The sequence below is a fragment of the Mus musculus genome, chromosome 14 (assembly GCF_000001635.26).
Source record: "Mus musculus strain C57BL/6J chromosome 14, GRCm38.p6 C57BL/6J".
NCBI classification, from domain to species: domain Eukaryota; kingdom Metazoa; phylum Chordata; class Mammalia; order Rodentia; family Muridae; genus Mus; species Mus musculus.
This window is the reverse complement of record NC_000080.6, coordinates 105,821,130-105,829,793: the sequence shown is the minus strand read 5'-3', so window position 1 is coordinate 105,829,793 and position 8,664 is coordinate 105,821,130. Positions and strand designations below refer to the sequence as shown.

General features: G+C 39.6%; 1 long non-coding RNA gene across 1 annotated transcript; it reads right to left on the bottom strand.

Annotated features, from left to right (window-relative positions):
* Positions 1 to 433: 433 nt before the first annotated feature.
* Positions 434 to 6,986, bottom strand: Gm41239. Its single transcript, XR_874935.2, has 3 exons — positions 6,929 to 6,986; positions 6,108 to 6,778; positions 434 to 992 (listed from the first exon to the last, which is right to left on the bottom strand). It is a non-coding gene; the product is annotated as a predicted gene, 41239 (long non-coding RNA).
* Between the last annotated feature and the right edge of the window lie 1,678 nt (positions 6,987 to 8,664).

Sequence of the window (8,664 nt, the reverse complement as noted above, 5' to 3'; positions counted from 1 at the left end):
TCCTCAGTGTACTAAGGACTCAGTATTTCTAATAATTCATTCGGAAAGGTAACCTAATATAAAAAAAAAAATTAACTTCAAATGCCAAGAGTTCTTTTTGTTGTATGACAACATAACAGGAGGATTGGAAAAATAAGATCAAATATAGACCAACCATCATTTAACAGATAAAGTCAATTTTATGTTACCAAAGATGGATGAACTAAGCGATCTGAACCCTTTCACCAGGCCGGCCTTTGAACAGTGTATGTACAGCTGCTACTGCTCTCTACAAAGTTCTTCAGTGAAAGAAAACTTTATTATCCTGGAGATGGTAGATTTTTTTTCCCTTCTCTAATAAGCTTCTTATTTCTTCCTTACAATACACATCAACATGGTCCTTTATGTGAGCTAATACACGCAGAGAGTTATAAAAAGCAGATGTGATGGCTTTAAATTCAAATCATATTGTTAGAAGAGGCATCCTCGGACTCTGTTTTTCCTTCTTTATCCTCTCTCTGCTCCTTTGCCCGGTTCTCTTCCTTTATTATTCACAGATCTGTTTTTCATAGCCTTTCTTTCTTTTGGAATACTGTCATGTTGCGATGTTAAACTACTTACTCTTTTTTCATGGAAATGTTGTTTTTCCGGTGATGATGAAGGGCATAGCTCTTGATGTTCTGTGTCTCCATTTCCTCCCTCTTCCTCCCAGGAAGTCTTTCTTCTCTCATTGTGCATATTTTTTCTTCAAATGCCCGTTTTGTGGTTTGCTTTCTCAGTCAGAGTGCCAGTATTATAATACCTGTTATTTATATGATGCTTTACGGCTTTATTAAGCACGTTGATTCTTTTGGCTTATTTAGTACATTTTGTTTCTTTTGAATATATTTGTCAAAACTTCTTTTCCTATGAAAATCAGCAGCGAATGAGGCGTAGATTTGTAGACTGCTACTAGAAATGGGTTTCTTCTACTTATTTTCGCAAGCGTATTAATCCTGAAGTCTGACTCCCTTCTGAAACATATTAATACAGCAGTTGGAAGCTATAGAGTACAGGCTTGTGTTGTAGTTTTTCTTCCTAAAATTGTATTAAGTAATGGCATGCTTTTGATTTGTATTTCCCACAGAGTCATTGTTAAAGATATTACCAGTCACCATACTAAGATGCCGGCTACTTTAAAAGTATTTCTGGTTGCACATATGTGATACTCATATTCCAGATCTATTTTAAACTGGCTTTATGGATTAGTACCAACCATTGTCGCGCCATCAAGATCATTACTGTCTGAGTTAGTGGTAAAGTTGCAGACCTTTGTTGTCAGGGAAACACACACTTTCTTTAAACTTGTCTTGTAATGTAATTTACTATTAGTCTAACTTTTATTGAACTGTATATAGTAATATCCAAGGCTTGTGATATTGCAGCAGGCTTTTTTAAACTTGCATTTATTTATGTACTTATTGTCTATTTGTGTGGGTACGTGTGCCTGTGCTGGGATCCTGAACAACACAGAAATTTGAGGATGAGATTTTCATAGCTTAATTAACTTATTTGTTTTTTCTCACTCTGGCCCTACTTGCTCTGGCCTTAGCTTAATTTATTATGATGAATTCCTTCTTTAGACATTGGAGAGATTCTAAACAAATGGACTTAAAAAAAGATTTATTTAATTTTATGTATGTGAGTACACTGTAGCTATCTTCACATATACCTGAAAAGGGCATTGGATCTCATTACAGATGGTTGTAAGGCACCATGTGGTCGCTGGGAATTGAACTCACGACCTCTGGAAGAGCAGTCAGTGCTCTTGACCTCTGGGCCATCTCTCCAGCACCAACAATTGACCTTTAAAAAACCATTTTTTCTAGACATTTTCTTTTGTTTTCCTTTTAAATAAATTTCTGAGATAGATGCCACATTTGCTGAGAATTACCACCAAATTAATTGGATTCAAATGCTTATTATCCTACAGTTTCTGAGGGCCAGGAATCTGAAAAAAATCTTGTTAGGGCTTAGGATCTCTAAAGAGGTTACAGTCAAGATACCCCAAGGAAAGGTTATAGTTACGTCAAGATTTGATAGAGACAGTAGATCTGCTTGGAAGGCCGGGGCTATAGTTAGTTACTAAAGCTCTACATCTTCTCATCGTCTGTTGCATGCACAGAGTTATTTGCCATGTGTGCCTATGTGGGGTGGGGGACACATGGTGAGAGGAAGGGGTGAGAGGGGAGAGGAAAGAGGGAGAAAGATGGAGGGAAGGAGAGAGGGAAGGAGAGAGGGAAGGAGGAAGGGAGGGAGGGTGGGAGAAGAGAGCAAGGGGAAAGGGAGTGAGAGAAGGGAGAAGAAAGGTAGGGAGGGAGAGAGGAGGAGAAGGGAGGGGGAAGGGGAGATGGAGAGAGAGTTGTGGTAGGATGAGGGAATGATGATAATGATGGAACAGAAAAACTGAAATCTGAAGTACAAGAATCTGGTTATCACAAAAGGCAGTCAGGCTTTCTAAGGATAAGTGAACTGAAAACCTGAGAAGCAAATGGTCTCTCATGCATATCATTCAGTGGTTTGATTTGGCAGTAAATTTCCTATTATGCCAGAAGGTAATGTTCTCCAAAATGTGTTTTCTATAATCACTGATTCCAGCACAGTAATAGCAAACTAAAGCAAAGCTATTTGTTACTAAATTCCCTAAGTTATTTTTCAATTCACGACTCTATGTAACTATGTATGTATGTATGTATGTATGTATGTATGTATGTATGTATGTATGTATCGATCTATCTATCATCTCTCTCTCTCTCTCTCTCTCTTTTTTTTTTACATGGGGCCTCACTATGTAGCTCTTGCTGGCTAGAATTCATTATCAAGACCAGGCTGGCTTCAAACTTGAACTCGTAAAGATCTACCAGACTTTGCTTGTCAAGTGCTGAGATTAAAGACATGCATCACCATGCTTGATCCAAATCTAGTTTGTGAAGGAAAGAAATTGCAGTCCACTGTGTGTGAACTGTTCCCATCGGTCATACACCCAGAGTCTGCTGTGCTCTCTACATAGACTTTTCCAGGCATTGTCTTATTCTGTAGCTCAGACTAACATGGAATTCGCAGTCTTCCTGCCTCAGCCTCCTGGGTGATTCCTGCATGGTGCTTTTCCTTAGTGTTGTCTTATACACCCAGGCCAGGAGTTATAAGCTGAGACTGGTGACTGCAGAGGCCTGTTCTAGAGCATGGAGACTGAGAATGTTAGATGAGAGCACTGCAAATGGTGTTTTACCATGAGCTCCCATATTAACGTTGTACATTATAAAGCCTAAGTGGAGACACTTATGGTAAGTGTCAGTAGAACATTATACATCATTTAGTGAAGCTACTTCTTAAAGGTCTTAGAACTGAGAACTTACAGTAATCAAATCGTGTTCTTTTGTTTTGTTGTTCCTTTCTGTCTGTTTGCTTGCTTGTTTGTTTTTGACCTAGAGATTTCTCCGTATAGCCCTGGCTGCCCTGGAACTTGACCTCAGAGATCCACTTGCATCTGGCTCCCAAGGATTAAAGATGTGAACTGTCACCACCCAGCTTGTTATGTTGTTTCTTTGAGACAAGCTTTCTTCCATTGACTAGTCTGGGCATCGCTATGTGGAACAGACAGGCCTCAACCTTATACCAATCTTCCTTCCTCAGCCTTTCTAGTGCTGGGATCAGAGAAGTGGGCCCCCACACTCGCCTCATCTTTTCTTCCATAAGACTCAATATGCCACTCATTGTATTTCCTCATAACGAGTATTTAAAACTCTGTAGCACGGCATCTGTTGCTTTTCGGAACTGGAGTTTTGCTTGTCTCGACAGCTGCTATTCCTCAGACCCTGTGGACCACACTTGACAATTCCTAAACCTGAAAATATTTCCACATAAATGTAGTCCCTGCTTTCCAGCATGCGTTCCTTTATCAGATGGATGCAGAGTACACACACTGTGCAGAGCACAGGGCTATTTGGCAGGAGGTGAGATAAGACTTTATCTACATGGCTAGACCTCCTAAAGGGCTATGAATCTTTTTGTGGAAGATGATCTTGAAGAACTGATCGTTGAAATTTGTTAAATTGTTAAAAACTGTACAGAGGAAGAAGACAGAATGTCACAATGCTGTGCAGAAGAGAACATCTGATCTTATATGTACGCAGATAATGAAGTTACCATTGAATGAGGTTTCCGTTGCCTGTGGTTTGTATGAATCTTGGTCTAAGAGTAGATACACAGGTATGCCTAAGGTTATTTTTATATGAAATTAATTTAGATAGTGGTTTCTATAGCCAAGTTCAAAGTTAACAATATTTATATTACTAACTTTGAACATGATCATAGGTGTCATAAACTTTGACAAACTGCTTTCCCCAACTAAGTATACATAAAGGAGAATTTAAGCATAGAATTATATATAACCTTATATGCATTCTTATGGTTTGTATCTTAGTTTCTTTTCCTGTTGCTACGATAAGATACCCTGACAAGAGCAAAATGTAAGGGAACCAAAGGTTTATTTGGGCTTACATTACCAGTGACAGTCCTTCATGGTAAGGAAGTCAAAGCAGGAAGAACTTGGACCAGCCTCATCACATCGCACCCGTGGTCAGGAACTAGAGCAATGACTGCTTCCTTAGTGCTCAGCTTACTCTGTTTATACAGCCTCGGGTACCCTGAAGAGGGAGCGGTCTCACTCCAGTGAGGATGGGTCTTTCTCCATCAGTTAACATAAAGAAGATAATGTTCCACAGGCATGGCCAGAGGCCAGCCTCCCAGGGAAATTTAGATCCTGTCGTGTCGATACTGAACACTGATTATTACGCTACACAATATATCTATTTATACGTTTAATAAACTTTTGTTAAGGGATGTGGTGTCCTTCAGGTTCATGAAAAACGAGCCTTTGATAGTAGAGGTTTGAAAGGATTCTTCACTTTAACTTGCTCTTTTGGTGAAGAACTCGTGTCTGGTTCCCACTGAGACACAGTCTACTTATGTGTAAAAGGGGGGACGATGGAGATGAGGTATCTCTCAACATCTGGCAGTATCATTCCCAACACAGAGCAGCTATCAGCAACAGCATCGTTTCTATTATTTACTGGGATTACGTTAAGTCTGAGCTATAGTAACCATTCTGCAGTTCAATGGTGTAAATGCTATTAGAGTTTCAATGTCTTAATATAAAGGTCTAGAAGTCCATTCGTAATTATCGTTATTCAAGACTGCCTGACTACCGTGTGCACTTTAGAGAATGTTGTAATATATTCTAATTCAATAATTAGAGGTATTGAAGAACCACAGGTTGTGCATAAAAGAGCAGGAAATGACTAAATAGCCTTGATTTGGGTAACTTGTATTTATGGTTATGCTACTATATGTAATTAGAAACTACTTAGTGGAACCTGACGTTGTGGGAATAGATGAGGGGAGAAAGAATGGAAGCTTAGGAGACACTCATTGTCAGTCCTGCTAAAGAGCTTGGCTTTCATCTTCTGGGTAAAAGACAATGAAAGTTTTAAGCAGGGGTGTGGTTTGAATGTTTCAGTAGCTGCTTGGGGGAACAGGTGGAAGGTGACCTTAATGAAGCAGCCAGGCCAGTTAAGGATGATGTAATATGGCAGTGAAAATCCCGAGACACTGACCTGGGCGGAGATTGTCAAGCAATAAAATGGTCAACCTGAGAAATGGTGATGGCCGGGATCACATGGGCGGAAATGAATCTTCAGGAGATAAAACTGACAGAGGTTTCTGATGAATTGCACGGAGGAAAGGCATTGTCTGGGAAAACAGTTAACCCAGAAGAAATGACAGCATCGAGAGAGTTAAGTGGGGGGGGGGGGGGGGGGAGCATGTCCGGCAAAAATGATCCAAGTATTAACTGGAATAGACTTGGTGACTAAGTGGATGGATAAGCAAGTAGAGGAACTTAAGAATTACCCTTCAAAAAAAAGAAAGATAAATTAGAATGTATTATAGCCTTCTCTTTTCTTTTTGAGGCAAGGTCTCACTGTGTAGTCCTACCTGTCCTGGAACTCATATGTAGACCAGGCTGGCCTCAAACTTAAGAGATCCACCTATGTCTGTATCCAAAGTGCTATGATTGAAGGAGTACCTACCTAAAGGTGACATTTCGATCAGCAGAATAGATGAGAAATGTATTTGAGAGGTGATTTTAACTTCTGTTTCCAACATATACACTTTCAAGTGCTTGTGGGAAAGCTAGGTAGTTATAACTGATACACAGTTATGATGTGTGTCTGTCCTGAAGATGTAAATCTGTGAGATATATACAGTCTGTGACAGCTGACTTCAAGAGTTGAGAAGACCTCATGAGACATGTGGGTTCAGAGAAAGAGGAGACGGCAGGGTGATCCTTGCTCCTTTCTGGGAACTCAATCTGTAGCAACAGCTGGTCTTGATGTCAAAGCATCATCCTTTCCCCGAATCCTTCTGACTCCTAGGGTTATATAGCAGGATCCACTAGTCCTGGCTCACGGCCATCAAATCTGTTAATCATGAACCATCTTTCCAATAGGGCTTGCGTTTATTCCACATCAGGTTTCTCAGTCGAGCATTTTATCTCTAAGCGCCATTCTGATAACTCTGTGGGCTCCTCGTGCCTTTCTCCTTCACCACCGAAAATTCCTGATTCTGACAAAAATCTACCATGTGGTCAATTGATTTGGAGATTAGACACTTACAGTGAACCTCATTGCTGATCAAATGACCTGGAAGGAAGATTTGGAGATTAGACACTTACAGTGAACCTCATTGCTGATCAAATGACCTGGAAGGAAACAAACTGATCTCAAATTATGCTCTCCCACTTGCAGGTGTCCTTAACAAGGCTACTGCGGGTCTCCTGCTCACACAGTGCATCTTCCTCCCTTAGGTCATCACTCAAGCTCGCGGCACTTACTGGGCCATCCCCCTTTACCTTGTTTGCACAGTAAGCTGCTGCCTAGCCTTGAAGTACCACTCACATGCCATTCTGTGTTCTGGAATTTTCCCCAACTCCCGAGTTCTCACTCCATTCTGAACTCAGCTGGGCGTGTACCGAGATAGGTGTGTTGTACGTGTCACACAGCGGCTGATGTGTTTACATTTGTTTACAAACAATTAGGATATGGCAGATATGAATTCGGCAACATTCTTTGGACAACTGTAGATGAAAAAAGTCAGGGGATTAGACATTTGATGCTGACCACGAGGAGAGAAATTTAAACTCGTGTCCAGTTGTTAGGTGCCCACAGAAATGGTAATCCTACCTGAGAACCAAGAATCAGGTCTCGCAGTGGTCAAAGGAAAGGGAAGCAGCTGGACCAGAGTGAACTGAAGTATCTTTATTATTGAGCGAAATTGAACCAAGTAAAGTGAATTAATCTGAGCCTATGGATTATGTTTTACTCTATATCCACAGTTACATTATCGTTCATCCTGAAGATGAACCGCTGTACCTACACACGTTTTAAATGTAATTGAGAATAAAATGGTAAAATAAAATAAAATTGTTAAACATTTCCTGAAATAAATACCCTTTACAAAAACACCAGAAAAGGATCATTGTTTTAAATTAACCAATCAGATTTATGCATCAATAATATCACAATTTACAAGATGCCAATACAATAATTTCACAGTCAATTGCTAATGATAAAAGCTTTATCCCAATTAATCTAGCCTTATGATACCACAACTACTTGTGGCTGATAAACGTCATGTGGGTCCACGTCTGAAGCCATTTTTCTTCTCCGAAATGCATCATTTTAATTTGTTGAATAGAAAAAGCTTTTTTAGAAATAACCTGGTAAGTAGTAAGTATACCTTACCGTGTGCACACACATATGATTTTATAGAAAGTGAACAAAAATTCAAAACATAAACTGCTTCTGCAGAGAAACTATCATTACTTTCTCTGCTTATGCATCATGCATATTTATTAAAGGGAAATTAGAAATTTTAAATGTGTCTAAAGGTGATAAGATCCATATCTAAAGAGTGTAGTTCAGTGGTGGATGCTGCCTGTTATGTATGAGGTTCTGGGTACTTAAAAAATTAATAAGAAAAGACACCAGACTATAGCGTCTAGAGTGATTATTTTTAATGGATGCTAGAGTTTCCTTTACATGGAAATCTATGTGTATTTTTTAAATGATGAGACTTAGATAGTATATGTTATGTTGTGTTTTCTGTTAGAGAGTAAGGATGTTGATTCAGGAAATACTCTATCAATGCTAACTCTCATGGCTGCGCTGTCTTTCATCACACTATCAGTTCACAACCTGCCTAATCCTAGCCTTATCCTGAACATTCGTCTCCTTTCTATTGCTTCCTTATTGAGAGTGCTTCCTGCCTTTGTTCCCTCGCTGCCTATGCTCCTTAGAGTTACTCCAGGGCTCTGCTTAGAAACTCTCCAAAGGAACTCTCAGCATTCATGACCTACTAATAGTGAAAATCAGAGGACTCTTTGCAATTCTAGGCAAATGACAACCTTAGGATTAAGTGCATTTGGGTACAAAGTCTCTCCTTCCCATTTAGAAGCAAGGTTTCCGTTCTTTATGATTTAATTAATTATTTATTTTTTTACCTCTGAAATGAGACTTTTGCCTATAGATGTGACATACACAGGGTTGCTGAAGAAGCAGGTGAACTGTGCATCTAGAACGCTTCAAA